The sequence below is a fragment of the Castanea sativa genome, chromosome 6, assembly GCF_040712315.1.
Source record: "Castanea sativa cultivar Marrone di Chiusa Pesio chromosome 6, ASM4071231v1".
In the NCBI taxonomy this organism is placed as follows: domain Eukaryota; kingdom Viridiplantae; phylum Streptophyta; class Magnoliopsida; order Fagales; family Fagaceae; genus Castanea; species Castanea sativa.
Window position 1 is genome coordinate 42692461 of NC_134018.1, and position 21580 is coordinate 42714040.

Sequence of the window (21580 nt, forward strand, 5' to 3'; positions counted from 1 at the left end):
TCATCTAGGTAGGTTCTCAATGTGGTTTCTTCCTTCCTCTGCCTTCGGATCACTGTGATCATAATTGTCATGGTAGTCTTCTTCTATTTCTGTTTCTGTTTCATCTACTTCTCTTGTGGAAAGGTTTGGGTCCACAATCTGCACAAGTCTTTCTGGCAATGCCATCCTAACAAAGTTATGGTGGTCGAAACTATCTTTAAACATTTTGTCAGTGGGTCTCTGTCCTGTGAACATCTCCAACGCTTGTATTCCATAGCTGTAGACATCACGCTGCCTTGACGTCTCACCACCCATTCCGTATTCTGCAATTTATATGTTTCACATGCTTAGTTAATGTGAGGGAAATTTCTTATAGCAGCTTAATACTTGCTTTTTACGATGTGAGATGCAATATTTAGAGTTTAAATGTTTTGTTTAATATTTTAAAATATGTGATATAGAATCTGCATTCTAAAGTCGGTGTTGAAATATTAAATTTTCAACCCAAAAAAAAAATGGTTACTTAAAAAAAACAATAATGTCCAAGCAAGATTTATCAAAAAATATAAATTTTGGACAAGCTCGCAAGACAAATGCCCTTCAAAATTAACAAAAGTAATTAAAAACAAATGGTGCAAAAAAATAACAATAAAGGAAGATGTTAATATATATATGGTAGTTGTAATTAAAAACAACAACCCACACTCACATCACGTGAGTGGAGTTGTTTATGGTAGTACTGCCACATTGTAATGTCACATCCCTATTTTTAATATAAAAAAAAAAAGAGATAATGATAAGATGAAAGTGGGACGTGTGGCTGGACAACTTCCTGCCACACGCACCACTCAAGCAGTTCCCAAAAAAAAAGCATTGCACCTGAAATTTAGCCACAGCTATACCAAAAGCTAGTGCAGCACTTTCTTTGCAGTTTTGGCCCGTGAAGTGATCAGTTAAGAGAAAAAATAGAAGAAAACTGCTTCGAAGATCCTCTATAAATTTAAGAGGAACACGTAAAAAAAAAAAAAAAAAAAGAGGAGACACGCTAAAAAAGAAAGAAAGGTAGATTCACAAAAAGAGAGCAATTACACAGCAAAAGGCATAGAGAGAAGAGAAAAAAAGAGAGGCACAGGCAGAGAGAAACATCAAGCAGAGAAAAAATAAATAGTATAGGTTTGTATGTGGGATTTCATCAATCCCTTTCTTTCTCTAAATCTCTCTATCTCTTTCTCAAATATGAATTTTTGCTTGGTAATGCAAATAGGATCGAGTTTCATGAGGAGTTCCTAACTCCATCCATGAAGCTTTAAATACGAGTCCTTGACTCGTAACTCTTATTTGTACATTACCAAATAAAAATTCTCTCAAAATTGTGGTGTAAATGTCTTCTTTAGTTGGAGTCCTTGACTCTACCCCATCAATGGAGTCTTTGACTCTACCCCATTAATGGAACCCTTGACTCTATTAAACTAATGGAGTCCTAGACCCTACCAATTTAATTGGAGTCCTTGACTCTAGTCCTTGACTCTACAAAAATAATGGAGTCCTTGACTCTACCCCATCAATGGAGTCCTTGACTCTTTTAAATTTTTGGAGTCTTTATTCTAATTTTATTTAGTGGAGTCCTTGACTTCATCATATTAATCATGACAAATTCTTTGGGATTATTAATTCCTTAATCAAAATTAGAGTTAATAATTCCTAAAATAAAATGACCATAAAAATTGATTTAAGGAAAATCTCCAATTCCAAATATGTTCACAATGATTAAATTGCTTCAAATGAGTTTTTCTTTCCCTTAATTAAATTTGGGAATTTCAATCAAATTCCTACAAAGAAGCAAATGAAAGAAAAGAAAAATTGCTTGGACATTTAATTTCTCAAAGAATAGAATCCTTGGTTCAATTTCCATAAAATTATGGTCCATAACTTACCCTTGAGATTAAAATCAATTATCTCACCCAAATTCAAAAAAATATGTCAATGCTTAATTAAACACCAAGTATTGACTCAAAGGTCCATCACTTAAAATTGGACAAAGCCATATTTGAGACTTTAAATTTAAGATCTCAAATTAAGAACTACGAAGTGGCTTGATCCCCGCCAAGGGTACGTAGGCAACCTAAACAAATTATTAGGTGCAGCCACAAATAAATAAAAACACATATCCCCTCAAACATAAAAATAGATAAACTCATGTACAAAGATAACGTGGTTGGAATCAAAGGGTTTTCCCTTGAAATAAAGGGTTGTAATTAAGAGATACATTATCTTGAATGGGCACAACTTACATCAATAAAACTGATACGCCCAAAGGCCTATGAGTGAAATTATGTTTAATGAATTCTAAAACATAAGTTGACGACGTTTGTTAAACATAAGTTGACGATGTTTGTTAAACATAATTTGACAACGTTTGTTAAACATAATCTAACAATCATTGTTAACAATTTTCGTCAACATGATTTTTGGCACGCCCAGTGGGACCCATTCTCCTTTTCATCTCCAACTATGTTACTTATACATTTGATTTAATACGTTCTACTTTTGCATTGTGCATAGCTCTACTGATGGCTCCCCAAGTTACTGTTTACTTCCATAAGCTTCCTGCAACAGCACGAGGAGCAAGTGGTTGTCGCATGACAATTGCCCTTGGTCGCCCTTCCATCAAACTTGAAGTATCAAATGATGAATGCATCGCTAACATCCAATTTTCGTCAATTTCAAAGACCTCAAAGAATAGAAGGGCAAGGAATAGCGCTAAAGCTAAGAAATCCCAAACCAAGGGTCCAAATGTGAATGACTCTGACAATATGGGTACAGCCCCAATGCCTCTCCCTATCCAAATTATGATTGGCTCCATCCTAATCACGTTGGGGATAACTGAGTCGGTAATGATGACTTCAATTGAAGAAAGGGAAGCAAGTCCTCTTGAAACCCCGAAGCTTAAGGTTTCCAAGAAACCTACCAAGGCTTCAAAGAATGCGTCATCACTAAAGCAAAAGGTGACTTCTCAACCAAAGATAATGCGACCTTGCATTTTTTAATCAGCTTCACCCAAGTGTGATCTTGTTTTCAAAGGGAAAGAAGTAGCCATGGACATTGATGCATTGCCACCAACCAAGCAAGGTCCTAGAAAAAGGGTAAGGAGAGAAGAAAGCCAAATTTCTGAATTATTTGATCACTTTCTGCTAATGGCTCTTTGTGCTGAACAATCGAAAAGGGCCAAGTCAAACTTGGAGGTTCAAAAATAGGCATTCTTCTCAGGCTATTTGTTGGCAAAAGAAGAAAATTTTGGATTAGGGACAAGTTCAAAGCACAAAAATGTGACAAATATTTGTGAAGAGGTTAATAAGCCACCAAGGCTTTACTCAGGTCCTATCACACGCTCTAGGGCTCGCCTTATGTCCCAATCCATCATCGACGATTCATCAATCTCCACCACTTCTTCCGATACTATGGAAACACAAAGTGATTTTCATAGTCCACTATATGGAGATTCAGAGTCTATTTTTCAAGAAGAAGACTTTCCAGAAATTCTAATAAACCAATTTGGCAAAGTGTTAAAGATCTCAGATGAAAGTGACTCTGAAGACATGCTGGTTCTAGTAACTAGCACCATAAATTTAGAAGAGCAACTTGAAGAGTTGCAAAGGAAACTCATTGAAAAAGATGCCGAAATAGAATCCTTGGCAGCCCAAGCAGCATCTCAAGCAAGTACATCTGCTCGAACCCATGTGCCTACAGCCGAAGAAGGGCACACATCATCTAGTTCTATAACACTAGATGAATTAAAGACACTCATAGCTGAGGGAATCAAAGAATTTCAGGCATCTATTGATTTACCCGTTCGTGGGTGTTGAAAGCCTTATCCAGCTCATTATGATACTGTTCCATTCCCAACCAGTTATCAAAAACCAAACTTTGAGAAATTTGATGGTTTGACCGATTCCCCTCAAGAACATTTGACACATTTCTATTCGGCTTGTGGAGAATTTGCTTTGACAAATGCCTTGTTGATAATACAGTTCGTGCAATCTCTCAAGGGTTCCACATTTACTTGGTACACCCAATTACAACCAGGGTCAATCCATACGTGGGATGATTTACAAAGGGCTTTTCTTGCCCAATTTGTAAGTTCAAAGAAAAAGGTGTTAATCATTGATTTAGCCGATGCTTGACAAAAGTCAAATGAAAGTGTCAATGACTTCATTACAAGATGGAGAAGCCTAAATCTCCAATGTTCTGAAAAGTTGACTGAACAATCTACAATACAAATGTGTTCAAACAATCTCTTACCAGAGATTGCCACGTTCATAGGGACTGTAGAACCTCAGAGTTTTGATGCATTGGTATCTAAAGCAAGCAATGTTGAAAGACAAATTGCCCAACAAAAGAGTACCACGCAAAGGGGGTGTAATTTAGAAGAAAAAGATACATAAGGGAAAAAGCCCCAAAATAATGGAGAAGTAATGGCTACCTTTATCAATAATGGAAGGCAAAATGGAAAAGGTAAGGAAGGCTCAAAAAAGCTCACTCTTGAAGAAAAAAAGAAAACAAAATACTCATTCCATGATGATGATGTGGAAGGGATTTTTAATGAGTTGATGAAAGAAAAAGCAATACAACTCCCTGAGCCTAAAAGACCTTTTGAAGTTGATAAGATAGATGACCCTAAATATTGTCGCTACCATCGAATCATTAGCCATCCTCTATCAGAATGCTATATCTTGAAGAATATAATTTAGAAAATGATAAATGATGGTGAAATCAAGGTAGATAGTTCCTCTCGAGCACCAACTGTTGCATCAATTTGCATTTCCTTGCTTGAGGAGGAACCAAAGTCCACTTTGCCTTGCCCACTGGGGGCAAAACCAAATAATGTTGGAAAGATCAAAAAGACTCTTAATGTCAAGGCCGAGTCAAGCAGTCTCCCAAATTTGTATGAGCTTATGACTGAAGCAAAATTAGACTTTTGGGAAAATTCCTCTAAAGATGGAAATGAAGAAGAATGGCAAACATATATTGGTAAGAAATCCAAGAAAATGGCTAAAAGACCATTACCAATCATTATACCCTTTGAGAAGTCAGGAATCAAAATCCATGGAAGGAAGGATTCCAAGAAAAACAAGAAGAAAAAGAAGAACACTCAAGAGAAAAGCATGAGTTTAGAGGAAGAAAAATATATTCAATCTGAGAGAATGCCAATAACTTTAGTTGAATATCTTCCTAAGGGATTTCTTCAAAATCATTCCGAGGATGAGATGAAAGAGGAATTTGTGCAATGTTGCATGGTTTCAATTGATCACAATGAACGAGAGGTAGATGAAGTGACTTTGCTTTCAAGCCAACACTTGTCATTACCACAAAAGAAAAAATTAAACCAAAATGCAAAAGATGATGCTTCTAAAGGGAAGGAAGGCAATTCCTCACAACCTTGTCACCTAGACTATGTGTTTCATGTTCGGCATGCATAATGTTTAGTGATGAGGACCTCCAGCTTGGGAAAAAATTTCAGAATCAATTTTTTTATATGTCAAGGGCACAATTGGAGATGAATGGTTATCAAGAATCCTATTGGATTACGGATCAACTGTAAATCTTCTCCCTTAGAAGACATTCAAAGTAATGGGCATGAATTCCAAACAATTGTCCTCATCCAACTTGACCATTCAAAGCTTCAACCAAGTTGGACAAAGAGCCATGGGAAGCATCTCATTAAAGGTGGAAATAGGAGAATTGTATTCTGAAGCTCTTTTCCACGTAATTGATGTCGATACTTCCTACAATGTGTTGTTGGGACGCCCTTGGGTACACACTTATGGCATAATCAGTTCTACACTTCATCAATGCTTTAAACTTTGCACTGAAGATGGAAATGTGAAAATGGTGTACACTGATCCTAACCCTTTTGTGGGAGAAGAGGCGAATTATCTTGATGCCAAATTTTAAGCAACGACCATCCTTATGCATCCATCCCAAAACAAGGATACTGAGGAAGAAGGGTGAGGAACAATGTGTTTACCCTTGTGTAAATGAGAAGTTCATTAAACAACTCTAACAAAAAAAAAAAAAAAAAAAGCCCGCTAGGTTGAAAACCTTTTTATAAGGCGGCCTAGGCAAAAAGTTAGGGCACAAAAAAAAAAAAGCCCGCTAGGTTGAAAACCTTTTTATAAGACGGCCTAGGCAAAAGTTAGGGCGCACCAAAAAAAAAAATCTATCCCCTTGAACTACGTGTTGACTTGATCCCCTTTCGGGTACGTAGGCAGCTTAGTATCATTTACTAAGTTCAGTCACATCTCAAAAAAAAAAAAAAACTTTTCCCACCAAATAAGTGATCAATCTTATGCATGCAAGAAATTTGCTTAAGTATAAAGTGCAAATCAATGTTCAAACAAAGAATCAAAAAAAAAAAATCAAGAAGCCAAATGAATATGCCACTTGGGACTTCGAATTCAATGGAGGTTCCAAATCACACCCAAAAAAAAAATATATGAGTGTCACGCAAGAATCATCATCGTTCTCGCATGACACTCAAGGGCACTGTTGAAATATTAAATTTTCAACCAAAAAAAAAATGGTTACTTAAAAAAAACAATAATGTCCAAGCAAGATTTATCAAAAAATATAAATTATGGACAAGCTCACAAGACAAATGCCCTTCAAAATTAACAAAAGTAATTAAAAACAAATGGTGCAAAAAAAATAATAAAGGAAGATGTTAATATATATATATATATATATCACAACAACGCACACTCACATCACGTGAGTGGAGTTGCTTATGGTAGTACCGCCACATTGTAATGTCACATCCCTATTTAAAAAAAAAAAAAGAAGAAGTGATAATGATAAGATGAAAGTGGGACGTGTGGCTGGACAACTTCCTGCCACACACACCACTCAAGCAGTTCCCAAAAAAAAAGCATTGCACCTGAAATTTAGCCACAACTATACCGAAAGCTAGTGTAGCACTTTCTTTGCAGTTTTGGCCCATGAAGTGATCAGTTAAGAGAAAAAATAGAAGAAAACTGCTTCGAAGATCCTCTATAAATTTGAGAGGAACACGTAAAAAAAAAAAAGAGAGGAGACACGCTAAAAAAAAAAAAAGGCAAATTCACAAAAAGTAAGCAATTACACAGCAAAAGGCATAGAGAGAAGAGAAAAAAAGAGAGGCACAGGCAGAGAGAAACATCAAGCAAAGAAAAAATAAATAGTATAGGTTTGTATGTGGGATTTCGTCAATCCCTTTCTTTCTCTAAATCTCTCTATCTCTTTCTCAAATATGAATTTTTGCTTGGTAATGCAAATAGGATCGAGTTTTATGAGGAGTTCCTAACTCCATCCATGAAGCTTTAAATACGAGTCCTTGACTCGTAACTCTTATTTGTACATTACCAAATAAAAATTCTCTCAAAATTGTGGTGTAATGTCTTCTTTAATTGGAGTCCTTGATTCTACCCCATCAATGGAGTCCTTAACTCTACCCCATTAATGGAGCCCTTGACTCTATTAAACTAATGGAGTCCTTGACTCTACCACTTTAATTGGAGTCCTTGACTCTACTTCGTCAATGGAGTTTTTGACTCTACAAAAATAATGGAGTCTTGACTCTACCCCATTAATGGAGTCCTTGACTCTACCCATCAATGGAGTCCTTGACTCTACCCCATCAATGGAGTCCTTGACTCTTTTAAATTATGGAGTCCTTACTCTAATTTTATTTAGTGGAGTCCTTGACTTCATCATATTAATCATGACAAATTCTTTGGGATTATTAATTCCTTAATCAAAATTAGAGTTAATAATTCCTAAAATAAAATGACCATAAAAATTGATTTAAGGAAAATCTCCAATTCCAAATATGTTCACAATGATTAAATTGCTTCAAATGAGTTTTTCTTTCCCTTAATTAAATTTGGGAATTTCAATCAAATTCCTACAAAGAAGCAAATGAAAGAAAAGAAAAATTGCTTGGACATTTAATTTCTCAAAGAATAGAATCCTTGGTTCAATTTCCATAAAATTATGGTCCATAACTTACCCTTGAGATTAAAATCAATTATCTCACCCAAATTCAAAAAAATATGTCAATGCTTAATTAAACACCAAGTATTGACTCAAAGGTCCATCACTTAAAATTGGACAAAGCCATATTTGAGACTTTAAATTTAAGATCTCAAATTAAGAACTACGAAGTGGCTTGATCCCCGCCAAGGGTATGTAGGCAACCTAAACAAATTATTAGGTGCAGCTACAAATAAATAAAAACACATATCCCCTCAAACATAAAAATAGATAAACTCATGTACAAAGATAACGTGGTTGGAATCAAAGGGTTTTCCCTTGAAATAAAGGGTTGTAATTAAGAGATACATTATCTTGAATGAGCACTACTCACATCAATAAAACTCATACGCCCAAAGCAAGGAAGTCAATACCGTACCGGAGGCTGTACCGGTTTGGCCACCGGTACGATATATTTCGGATACCGGTCAATACCGGTGTACCGTTTCGGGTTTACCGCTATTTTATACACACACACACACACACACACACACACAAATCTTAAGAACCATGTTTATAAACATATAATATTTCACTTATATTATAGTAAATATAAAATTTTATTATAAAACATTACCTCAATTCAGAACAAATTATTCATAGTTTTAGACTTTAGTATCAAATAAAAGAAAAAAAAAAACACAATATAAAAAATAGAAAGCTTAGTTGTTCATTGCATACTAAGAAAACAAATAATACTAAGAAGTTAATGTAAATAAGTTACCATTATGCCTTTACAAAAATTCAAAAATTACAAAACTAAAAAAAAAAAAAGCTTTTTTCTGTACCGGCCGGTACGCCTGGTACCGGCCGGTATTGCCCAAAATTAGCCGGTATGGCCGGTACGCGGCCGGTACGGCCGGTATTTTTTCCGGTACAATATAGAAGTGTACCGGTACCGATGCACTGGCCGGTACAGTATGTACCGGCCTGTACCGGTACGGTATCGGCCACACTGGCCCAAAGGCCTATGAGTGAAATTATGTTTGATGAATTGTTAAACATAAGTTGACGATGTTTGTTAAACATAATTTGACAACTTTGTTAAACATAATCTAACAATCATTGTTAACAATTTTCGTCAACAATCGGACTTGTAAAAACTACGCCAAATTGCATGAGAGAAGGGAGCAACATCATAATTGCATCTTACAATGGAAAATATAAGTTAATTATTAGGATCATTTGATCATCATATTTTCTTTACTTATTTGTAATTAAGTAGTAGATAAAGGCCTCCCAACAAGCCCTGGCCGCATGTATGGCTACAGAAAGTAATAGGCCTGGATATTATTGGATGACAACCAAATTAGCTATTTAGGAATCTGTTCAATACCAGCTATACCGTCTATACATCAATAAAGCTTCTTGAAATAGATAAATTGAAAATTTTGAAATTAAATACAAATTTGAAAAAGTGAAGGCACAAAAGGCTACCAGTGAAAATGGAAGAACGGGGCAAACTTTTAACTTGCTAAAAAAATAAAATTTTCTTGTTGAACCATGAAGTTTTCAATCGTCAGTCCATCCTGCATTTGGTCAAAAAGTTTACAACTTCAATGGCTTCGCCTCCAATCTAAGCATTCTTTTATCTTGGGATTATTGGTGTGAATCTTTCTTCATCTCTACTTGTTTGTCCCCTCTTGACCAATATTCATTTTCTTGTGTAACAAAAGGCTATTCTTTGATCTTAAATACTTTTTTCGGTTTGCATTTTCGGATTTAGCTTCTAATCTCATGTACTATTCCCAAATGAAAGAGACGTGCCATTGTTTTCTCATATTTAAGACTCTTTTTTATTGGTTGTAATTTGTTAATGATTTGTGACTTCTTTAATAGTGGTCAATTGCCAATGGCCTGTTGACCTAGTGGCACTGGCACCTCCACCCTAATATGAGTAAACTACCGATTCAATCCCTTGGTGTCTTCACCTAGGGGAAAAAAAGTTGTCAAATCCTCCCTTGCAATTCCTACTAATCTGTACCCAAGCCTTAAAGTCCTAGCTGGAACCAATATTTCCAGGCTACAGAGAGACCAATTCTCTCTACTAAAAAGTTGGCTGCACCATTTTTATGCAGGGTCTGCACAATTCTATGTTTTGGTAATCTACATATTTCATAAACCTGATTGGCATGCTATTAGAATAATCATAGAGAGGCCCCAGGGAATAAATCGATAATGCTAAAATGAATATGTAAATCTTAGTTAGAAGACTGTTAGACATGCTGGTCAACTTGATCAAAATCATGATTTAAAATATTGAGGAGTTAAGTAGTTATTTACTTGGAGCAGCGTAACCAATTGAACCTTTTAGTCCAAACGTGCTAGTTTGACTTTGAGACATCATTGGTTGAGGAAAGGAAGGAGCCTTGCCAAGCCAAAGTCACTAATGTGAGCAATCATGTCATTGTCAAGAAGAACATTGCTTGACTTTAAATCACAGTGAATGATTGGTCTTTTACAGTGTTCATGAAGATAATGTAATGCAGAAGCAACATCAATTGCAATATTTAGTCTTTGAATAAGGTTCAAATTTGTTGATTGATTTTCATTGTCTATATATGGATGCCACCACTTCTCTAAGCTTCCATTCGCCATGAAATCAAACACTAGAGCTTTGAATTCATTACCATTGTAGTCTATGCAGGAGCAACAAGTTAAGGTTTTAACAAGATTCTGATGCCAAATATTTCTTAACACATTGCATTCAGCAATGAAACTCTTGGAAGCTCCTTTCCGTTGAAGGTTCAAGACCTTTACAGCAACTATCATTTCTTCTTGATCAAGATTTCCTATTCCTCTATATATAGGGCCAAAACTACCACATCCAATTAGATTGTCAAGAGAGAATCCACCTGTCACCCGATAGAGCCTCCTGTATGAAAATTTTGAAATGAGGTCAGTAACTGAGAGTGTAGAAGATGATTTTTTTTTTTCCTGCAATAGAGAAAAAGAAATAGTGAAGAAAAAATGATGAAAAAAATCCTACAAACAATTATAACTCTAAATTTGAAAGCTTGGGATTTTCCATTGTAACACCAGAAAAAAAAAATATCACAAATATATCTGATTACTAAATATATGATGTATTTTATTTAATTGTTTTTAGCTATATTGATTCAAAGTAAAGAATAAAGAATTTCCACAAATACATATGAGCATTGAATATAAGATTTATTTTATTTAATTGTTTTTTTTTTGGCTATATTGATTTAAAAGTAAAGAATATAGAAATATCACATATATATTTAAATACTGAATATATGATTATATATATATATATATATATATATATATATGTATGTATTTGAACGAGATATATTTTTGGTTTGAACTATGATTTGATATGTATGATTATGGACAATCTAACTATAAATTGATTTTGATACCCAGCCAATGGGAGTCATTCATTAGTACTCTGATACCTAAACCAATTGGGATTATTCATTGATACTCTGATATCTAGCCAGTGGCGGTTATTCATTGGTATTCTAATACCCAGCTAAAGGGGGTTATTTATTGGTATTTAGATACCCAAACTAATAGAGGTTATTCTGGTTTGGGTTATTCATTGGTACTTTAATACTTAGCCAATGAGGGTTATCCATTGGTACTCTGATGCCCAGTCATGGGGATATAGCATGACCATAGTCATAAGATTGTTAAGAATACGTATTACGTTTGAATATTGAACTGTTTTGAGTCCTTAAAACTGCATATGTGATTTTGGAAATGTTGAGTATTTAAACTATTTTGAGTCACTAAATTGTTTATGTGTTTTTGGAACCTATTGTAAATTATAGCTTTTGATATATGAAAAATTGACTATTTTCTAAACCATCTATGATATATGATTAAAGTATGTGATCTACGTGCAACTTATTATTTTAAGACTATGAAACTTCTTCAGTTATTTTGAAAACACATAGTATATTATAATTTTTGAAAACACATATTACATCTTATACTTTACAGAGCTATTGCGCGATGGAACTTATTAGGATTTTGGTTACTTATTGAGTTGTCAACTCACCCATTTTTCCCCTCCAGTTTCAGATTGTGAAGAATAGCAAGTTTGGGAGTTTTGATGTTGTGTTGTGAGTAGGAAAAGAAGCTCAATGATTTTGGGATTGGATGGTCTTCTAATAGTTTTATATTTATTGGCCAATTGGCATTATGTACATAAGGTTTGGATTTTGTTCCTATTAAATTATTGGAGATCTATTCATAAATAAATTGTTGAGGTATTTTGGATTTATTTGATTTAATTTTTGCGGATAAATTTTAGTTGCTAAGAAGGCCTTGCACACTTATAGGGTGCTTATTTTATAAGCGTACGGCAGTTGTCACATGCCTATCTTTATAGTTGGGTTCGGGGAGTGACATCCATCTTTCGTAACTATGACATCGCATGCTTGCATCTGCAGTTCTGGGATACCCACACAAAGCTTTTTATTTCCATTCACTGATATGATACTTGCATTTCTGAAGATGCCTTCTGTTAATACCCCCCCTCCAGATTATTAAAAGAAAGATTCAAATGTTGTAAAAGGGAGAGTTTTTGTAGATCTTTAGGAATTCGCCCTGACATGTTGTTTTGTGAAAGATCTAAGAACTGAGGGCCTCTCAAAGAAGCCAAAGATGGAGGTAAGGTGCCTTGAAATAAATTACCTTGCAGGTAAAGGTACTCCAAGCTCAAGCAATCTGAAATGGCTCTAGGAATCTCACTAGACAATTTGTTTTTAGAGACGTCCAATTGATTGATATATTTGAAAATGCCTACTTCCACACTTCCACAGGTAGGGTGCTGGTTAATGAGTTCTGTGATAAGTTGAGTACTAGTAATTGGGGAAGACTGCTTTTGGGTTTGGCTCCACTAAGGCTATTTTCTGAAATGTTTAAGTACTGCAAGTATTTGCAGTTTCCAAAACTGGAGGGAATGCTTCCTTCCAAATTGTTCTGCCATAAGTAAAGTTTGACCAATTGAGTGAGGTTACCTATAAGTTATTGTCACGGAGGTTGACCAACTTGAGAAAGCTAAAATTTCCAACATAAGGTGATATGGTCCATATGGATCCATGCAAAGTATAGCCTTGTAGGTTCAAGGCTGTGACTCTTTGATGCTGGTGGCTGCATGTAACTCCTTGCCAGTTGCAGAAGTGGATAGAATCATTCCAAGAGCTCAAGATTTTATGTGGATCATTGGCTATCAGTGAACTTAAGCAAAGCCAACCGATCAGTCTCATTTGTTGGATCAGAAACAATATTGGTCTTTTGCAAGTGTAGTAGGCTTATAGAAAAGAGAAGAATAGCATGAAGGTATGTAAGCCATATCACACGAAACTTGGTGTAGTGAAGCTTTATTGGTATCAAGCAGATGGTGAAATAATGGTGCAAGGCAAAGAGAGATATAGAGAATTATGTTGAGCAAAAATGAGACTTTTAGCAGGGGTCAGTTATGGTATGAACTCAACTGTAATACTTCTTTTGAAATTTTCTCTAACCACAATATTTTTTTTTCATGTAATTATATGATTTTTTTGCTACTGAACTCACTGTTCTCATGTAAGACTTAAAATGCTGTTTCTCACATTCCTCCACACACCAAAAAGCAATTATGATACTTTAACTGATTTGTTAATGATAAATTATAGTAGTAAATTTGTGAGAAAGTAGAAGCTGAACCAAAAAAAAAAAAAAAAGAGAAAACAAACGTGGTTGTTATTGTATGTTGTTTTGATGCTAAACACGCTAGATTATTCATCCAGATTAGGTAAATTACGACCCTATTCCAAAGTTTCTTCTTCTTCTTCTTTTTTTTTTTTTCCTATTCTCCTTTTCGTATGATTTGATAAGAAGATTAAATCTTTATTTTGTTTAACTGGATTAAGATTGGCGTAATTAATATTGACCTGTCAAATTCATAGTATGCATGTTGAAGATGAAAACTTCATCATGCGCTCCTATAAAAGATGATAATGGTTGGTTGATTCATGTAGAGTTTATTTAGACCCCTTAAACACACAATTAGATTAACCTAGTTAATAAGCCAAGTTATTACTTAGTCCAAATTCCAGATCTAGGTTAACACAATCATATAACCATATCAATGCAAAGTGCGGAATATAAAAACACAAATATATGATGACCCAGGAAAACCAAACCGGTAAAAAACCTGGGGAGGATTTAACCTGGCTATCCTCAAGGTAAACCTGAATCCACTATGAAAGAATCGAAGTATACAATAGCGACTTATACCACTAACATCCTATTGCTACCTACCAGTAGAACTTTCTAACACAACCACGTGCAAGCTTCGAGACCACAGACTCCTTCTTTCTTGGATTCTCTAGCAAGTAAGAGCACCCCCGCTTATGTATCTTTAAGCTCTTATGGTAGCAATTGAACGATCACAAAGCGCTCAAAGAAATCTCCTTCTTGATAATCTCAAGCTTGTGTGAAGGCAAGCACCTCTCAGATCTCACAAGAGATTCACACAAACAACAATATGAGCAACGTCAAAAACGTGGCTAGAGTTTGCCTTTTATACCTAGGACAAAACATAAAACCTTACACGTTATATGGGCTTAGGGTTGAGTTGGAAAATTTGCAGAAAAACAATCTGCACAACTTTCGATCCGTCGAGTCTAATTCTCGATCGATCGAATCAAGCAGAAATGCACAGTAACTTCTGCAATTAACTCGATTCCAACTTTACATAAATCACATACTTTGAGCAAGTCTAAAACACAACTAGACACCTGTTTTGATCATGGTTTGCCAACAATACATATTAGAGTTCTAATACATTAGTTCCTAAGTACTTAGAACCTAACAAACTCCCCCTTTAGCAATCCGTGACAAAACACAACTAAAAGCTCAGAGTTTACAAAGAAAAGCCCTTTACAAAAATATGCCCATCAAAACAAATCCAATCCTAACTACTATCCATCAGTTGCAAGTGTAGACAGCAGCTTAATTGAATCAACATGTATATTTCCTAAAACACTAAACAAAACGCATAAACGTATGTGTGGAAAATACAAGTAAATAATCATAACATTCTTGATTTCACAAAACACAAAATATAGACAAATAGCAATGATATCAATGAATAACATATAATCATAAGTAAGTCTATAAGCAGTGAAACAAGAAACAAAATAACTCCCCCTATCTAGAATACACCAAGAGCCAAAAACAAAACATACACAGTGAAACACCTAGATACAATCTAATCTCCACAGGCTCTCAAAGAACAAAGTCCCAAAAACTCCAATAACCAAAACTCAAACTCCCCCTAAGATATACAATCTACTCTACTCCCCCTTTTTGTGACAGAATGCCAAACAACAAATCAAAAACCATCACCAAAAGGAGGCGGCGAACGGCGAACGGCGAAGAAGCGCCAAGTCTGCTCGCAAAGCACGGGTCTCATCCAGAATGTCCATTAAAATTTGACCATAAGCCGCCTAAACGGTCATGACAGACTCCAACGTATGATGAATGTCAAAGTCATCCGAAGTTGATGGCAGAGGAACATCAGCAGTAGCATCGCCAACAGGATCAGCAGACTCCTCACCAGAAGGAACACCTATAGAAGAAGAGGGGGGAACGGTACCAAAAGACTTAGCTCGTGGGCGTTTAGAGTGCTCTCTCATCTGAGCAGCCCTCTGCCTAAGGAAAGTGGCACCTATGTGAGCAATAACATGGACGAGCTCAGACACGGGGAAGTCGGACAACCCTAAAAACAACAAAATCCTATGAATGAAAATAGGATGAAAAAGAGCATGAGCAGTAGATGAACTCCTATACACTTCATTCAAAGAACGAAGAAACAGGTGAGGAAAACTAATAGGAGCATCCGTAACCAAAGCATACAAAAATACACATCGCTCCAAAGGAATGGTGTGCAGATGCGAAATAGGCCACAGGGAATGACACGCTATCCTAAAAATAAGATAGGTAGACTCAGTGAGCACAGCAGAAGTGATCCAAGGATTAAAACCCCACCGAATAGAAGTACCGATGATGTAAGACATGATGTCTTCTAGGGGAGGAGACACATCATAGGGGTAAACAGGATGCTGAACAAGAAGCACCCCGAGAGCATTAGCCACTACCGAAGGAGTAATGGTATACTCATCACCACGAATCCAACTCCTCACAAGAGTGTCGGAATCATAAGGGTGAATAGAGAGGTTCAAGTAGAACTCTCTAATCAAGATGGCAGGAGGAGGAGCATCAAAATCCAAAAGAGGTAACCAGCCTCGATGCTCAAAGTTTGCCCTAATGGAAGGATCAAGCTCATCTAATAGAACCCTACGCTTAGCCCAAATTTTCCTCTTAGTGTTCAGGGTCTCAAAAGTCTCTTGATGCTTCTCACTCAAGAACTTATCACTCTTAAAAGAAGGATCAAAAGTAGAGGTGGATGACCTATTGGCTCTAGTCTTCCTAGGCATGATGCTAGAGTGATAAACAGAGACACAAGAGAAAAAACACAAAAACTCAAGGGCAGACTGCAAGGTAGCACACAAAAAAACTAAATGATGCATGAACAAATAAATGTAATGATGCATGCTCTAATGCAATTACAACACGTTCTAATTTAAGTTTAGAATCACAAAATTGGCTTGAGCATAGAGTTTTAAACAAAACAACTCTAAATTTTTCAAAAACCACTTGTAGAAATTTTACTCAATTGACCAATTGATCATCACACAAGATAGAAAACAATTTACAATGATCAATTACATCAAACAAACAAGCCAATTTCATCAATCCAACCTAAATTAAACAAAATCCCCAATTCAGAACAAAACAAGCCCTAGAAATTTCAATTCTCCATAAAACACCAAATTGACCAAATTAAATATTATGCATCATGAATATAGCATTATAGGACAAAAACCCATTAATCAATTTCAGAAAATAAGGCTTGAATCATCAAAAATCCCAAAATTTGCTTAGTCCGAAAATATCCCTTAAAATGCATGAATTTATGCATGAAACTTGAAATAAAATGCAAAAGGAAGGGTATAAAGGTCTTATCGGCCTTTGGAGAGAAAAACCTTGCAAAAAGAATGGAGGAAAATGACAAAAAATTGGTTGGAAGGCTTGACCGGTTCGTATGGAGAGAGAAAAGGCGAGAAACTTTTTTAAAAAGTGAATGAACAGTGAAAAGAAAAACCTTTTTTAAAAAAAAAAACTCCATACAATTTTCGATCGATCGAAAAACAGATTTGATCGGTCAAAAATGCTTCGATTGATCGAAGACCAATCGAGCACCGATCGAAACAGACAGTGGCTGACCAAAAAATTAATCGCAATTTCAATCGATCGAAGAACATGTTCGACCGGTCGAAATTCTAGAAAACTCAGTTTTTGAAAAATAAAACAAATTTGTGCATAAACTCCTCAAAGCATTGAATTTAATGAAAAGAATGCATGAGTATGAGATGAAATGCTTTTCAAAAACATAAGTTTTGAACTCAGTTTTCCAAAAATATAGATTTTCCAAACATTTTCCTTGAATTCTCAAGCATCAAAATGATTTTGCAAAATTCTCAAGGCACTTTCAAACTTGGTTGGTCCGACCAAAAACACACACAATAACATGTACAAGGTTTAACAAAGAGTAACTTGTGTAGTGTGTGCAACTAGCAAAAGCTTGAGAAAACATGTGAAGTGATATGTAAGTAAAAATCAACCACAAAGTCTTCAAAATACATCACAAAGAATGCAAAAGAGACTGTCACCTAAAGGTACATCATATAACTCTCACATCTCCTAGATTATGAGCTTGCAATCATGTAAGTTTCTTAAGTTTGCCTTATAATGTACACACAGATTTTCAGATTTTCAGAAACTTATAAAATAAAAGCCGGGATAATGTACACACCAATTTTATGTATTTAATTTTTGCATTAAGTCCAATAATGTACACACTAATTTTAAGCAATTAACCCGAGGCTACACCATATGTTCTTTTTGTGCATGTGCTACACTTTCTCGAGCACAAAATCTTACGATATGCACTAAGGTATTCATGATTGGCTAATGAACAGTGGTGAGATAGTTATTTATACCTTTCTCAAAAGGATCAAGTCCGTCAGTTAAAGACTTGTGACTTCAAGATCACGACAAAGTAGTCAAAAACTACAAACATCTTCCCACACAACATGCACTACAAAGCTTTAACTAGTAAAATGCAAGAAATAAGCCCATCCAAGCTAAACAGAGTACACGTACATGGTATATGAAAATAAATTGACCAACCTTGTTGTCAAAAACCAAGAAAATAAATGCAAAAACATATTTGCTTCCCTTTTTTTTTAAATGAAAATTATCAAAAACATCCTAGAATGAAATGCATGAATGTTATGCAATGCAAATCCTAGAAAACAAAGAGAACAAAAGCAAAAGAAAGCAGCAAAAACAATTGGTCACAAAGAATGGAGCAATGAATGCACAAGGACCATGTCAGAAAGACTCACTTAGATTGAGCCTTTTGCATCCAAAGTCTTTTAGATGCACCTTGAGTATTGGAGTTCTTATTCATATTAGAATGATTTCCAACTCCAGAATTGGAATAAAGGTTTAGAGTCTTTATCAACTCACTAATAAGTACCATAGGATCATGTGCTTAAGGCACAGGTACTTTTGGTTTATTTGCTCTCTTAGCAGCTTGAAGCTTGTAACAGTTTGGACGAATGTGCCCAGACTTTCCACAAAAATGACACACCCAAGTAGACTTCTCATGTGTCCTGTTCCTAGGAAGGGTAGACTCCTTAGGTTCAGACTCTTTCAGATCAACCATAATCTTCTTAGGAGGAGAAACTTCTATGGGTTTGACAACCTCACGCACAGGGGATTCAGAAGAAGATGAAGGAACAAAGATTGTGAAATTTGGTGCAGACACATTGATACTCTCTATAAAACCTAACCCAGTTTTGTCAAAAGGAGACTTTTGAACACTCAACATCTGATCAAGTTTGGAATTAGCAGACCTATTCGTTTGTTCTCTAGCAACAGATAGTTCATGTTCCAAAGATTTAACTTTATCAAGCAAAAACATATTCTTAGTCTTCACATTATTCAAAAGTTCAATAGCATCAAACAAATTCACAAGCAAATTTTTCTTATCAAGCTCAAGAGATACAATTTTCTTTAAGCCTAATTCAACATTCATAGCATCCTTTGCAACAACTTTGCAAAGTTTATTATAGGCTTCTTGAAGATCTGCATCCTCAGAGAGTTCCCCATCAGAAGGGTTCTCTTCAACAATCACACTTTCATTAACTACAACAGTAGCAGTGAAAGCACTGAAGTTTACATCCTCGTCACAACCAGACTCATCATCAAAAACTTCATCATCATTAAAGGTTACAGCCATAGCCTTACCCTTAGACCTCAAGAATGTTGGACATTCAGATTTCACATGACCATACCCTTGGCAACCAAAACATTGAGGACCCATAGAATTTTTAGAAGATTGACTGACTTTTTCTCTAGATTTTTCAATTTTGTTAACCTTAGTGGGATCATTCTTCCTAAAATTTCTAGGTTCATCAATGTTTTTACCTCTTGCCCTTCTATTGCTATTTCTAAGAAAATTTCTAAAGTTCTTGGCAAGGTAAGCAATCTATGTAGTAGAGAGATCATCATCAAATCCACCAACCTCAACATCATCAATAGACTTAAGAGCCATTGATTTGGATTTGCTAGTTTTGGGTAGGTCCAACTCATAGAACTGAAGAGATCCTACAAGTTCATCAACAGGAATGGAGTCCACATCCTTGCTTTCAGTGATGGCAGTCACTTTGGGTCTAAAATCTTCAGTCAAAGATCTAAGAATCTTCCTAACAATTTTAGGTTGATCATAGATTTCACCTAAGTTGTAAGCAGAATTAACAATGTCATTTAACTTAGCATAGAATTCATCAAAAGATTCATCCTCAGACATCCTAATGCTTTCAAATCTAGTTGTTAATTGTTGCAACTTATTGATCTTAACTGCCTTTGTGCCTTCACGCATAGTTTGTAGGATATTCCAAGCAGTGTGAGCAACCTCAACATTAGAGATTCTCTTAAATTCCTCCATAGAAACAGCATTAAAGATAGCATTCATAGCTTTGCTATTGAAGGCTGCTGCTTCTTTCTAAGAAGTTTTCCACTCACTTACAGAAGTAATGGGCTTCTCCCATCCGTATTCAACGGAGTTCCAAACTCTCTCATCAATGGATTTCAGGAAAGCTTTCATCATTATTTTGTAGTAAGCATAATTATTCCCATCAAAGTAAAGAAGAATAATAAGAGAGTGTCTGTGTTCCATGACAACAGGGGTCAAGGATCAGCTCAGAGATCAAAAGATCTACACACAAGAGCTACCCGCTCTGATACCACTTGTAGATTTTATTTAGACCCCTTAAACACAATTGGATTAACCTAGTTAACAAGCCAAGTTATTACTTAATCCAAATTCCAGATCTAGGTTAACACAATCATATAATCATATCAATGCAAAGTGCGGAATATAAAAACACAAAGATATGATGAACCAGGAAAACCAAACCGGTAAAAAACCTGAGGAGGATTTAACCTAGCTATCCTCAAGGTAAACCTGAATCCACTATGAAAGAATCAAAGTGTACAATAGCGACTTAGACCACTAACATCCTATTGCTACCCACTAGTAAAACTTACTGACACGACCACATGCAAGCTCCAAGACCACGGACTCCTTCTTTCTTGGATTCTCCAGCAAGTACGAGCACCCCCGCTTGTGTATCTTTAAGCTCTTATAGCAGCAACTGAACGATCATCAAGCTCTCGAAGAAATCTCCTTCTTGATAATCCCAAGCTTGTGTGAAGGCAAGCACCTCTCAGATCTCACAAGAGATTCACACAAACAACAATATGAGCAACCTCAAAAATGTGGCTAGGGTTTGCCTTTTATACCTAGGACAAAACATAAAACCCTACACGTTATAGGGCTTAGGGCTGAGTTGGAAAATCTGCAGATAAACAATCTGCACAACTTTCGATCGGTCGAGTCTAATTCTCGATCAATCGAGTCAGGTAGAAATGCATAGTAACTTCTGCAATTAACTCGATTCTAACTTTTCATAAATCACATACTTTGAGCAAGTCTAAAACACAACTAGACACCTGTTTTGATCATGGTTTGCCAACAATACATATTAGAATTCTAATACATTAGTTCCTAAGTACTTAGAACCTAATAGTTCCATTTGTTACTTGACACATCTTATTCTTCATTTTCAATTCCTCTGTTTGAAGTTGAACCTATTTTCACTCAATCTTCATTTCCAAAGCACGTAACAATCTTTTAAAACGATAGTATAATATGTGAATTGTGCTGTAACATAGCTTGATAAACAACACATTACACAAAAATAAATAGATAAACCCTTCAAAGATTTTAAGACCTCTCTTCCCCATCATAGTTCATATCTCTCTTCCCCATTATAATTAGATCCCTTTTTAGAGATTTTTTATTTATTTATTTTAA

At 35.6% G+C, this 21580-nt stretch overlaps 1 protein-coding gene and 1 pseudogene across 1 annotated transcript in view; both read right to left on the bottom strand.

Annotated features, from left to right (window-relative positions):
• Positions 1–15497, bottom strand: LOC142639997 (putative LRR receptor-like serine/threonine-protein kinase At3g47570; annotated as a pseudogene).
• LOC142639117 (uncharacterized) overlaps positions 10814–21580 on the bottom strand; it is a 17700-nt gene continuing 6933 nt past the window's right edge. The window contains exon 3 of the mRNA XM_075813219.1: positions 10814–10921. The gene's annotated coding sequence lies outside the window, so the exon portion shown is untranslated. The remainder of the gene's footprint in view (positions 10922–21580) is intronic.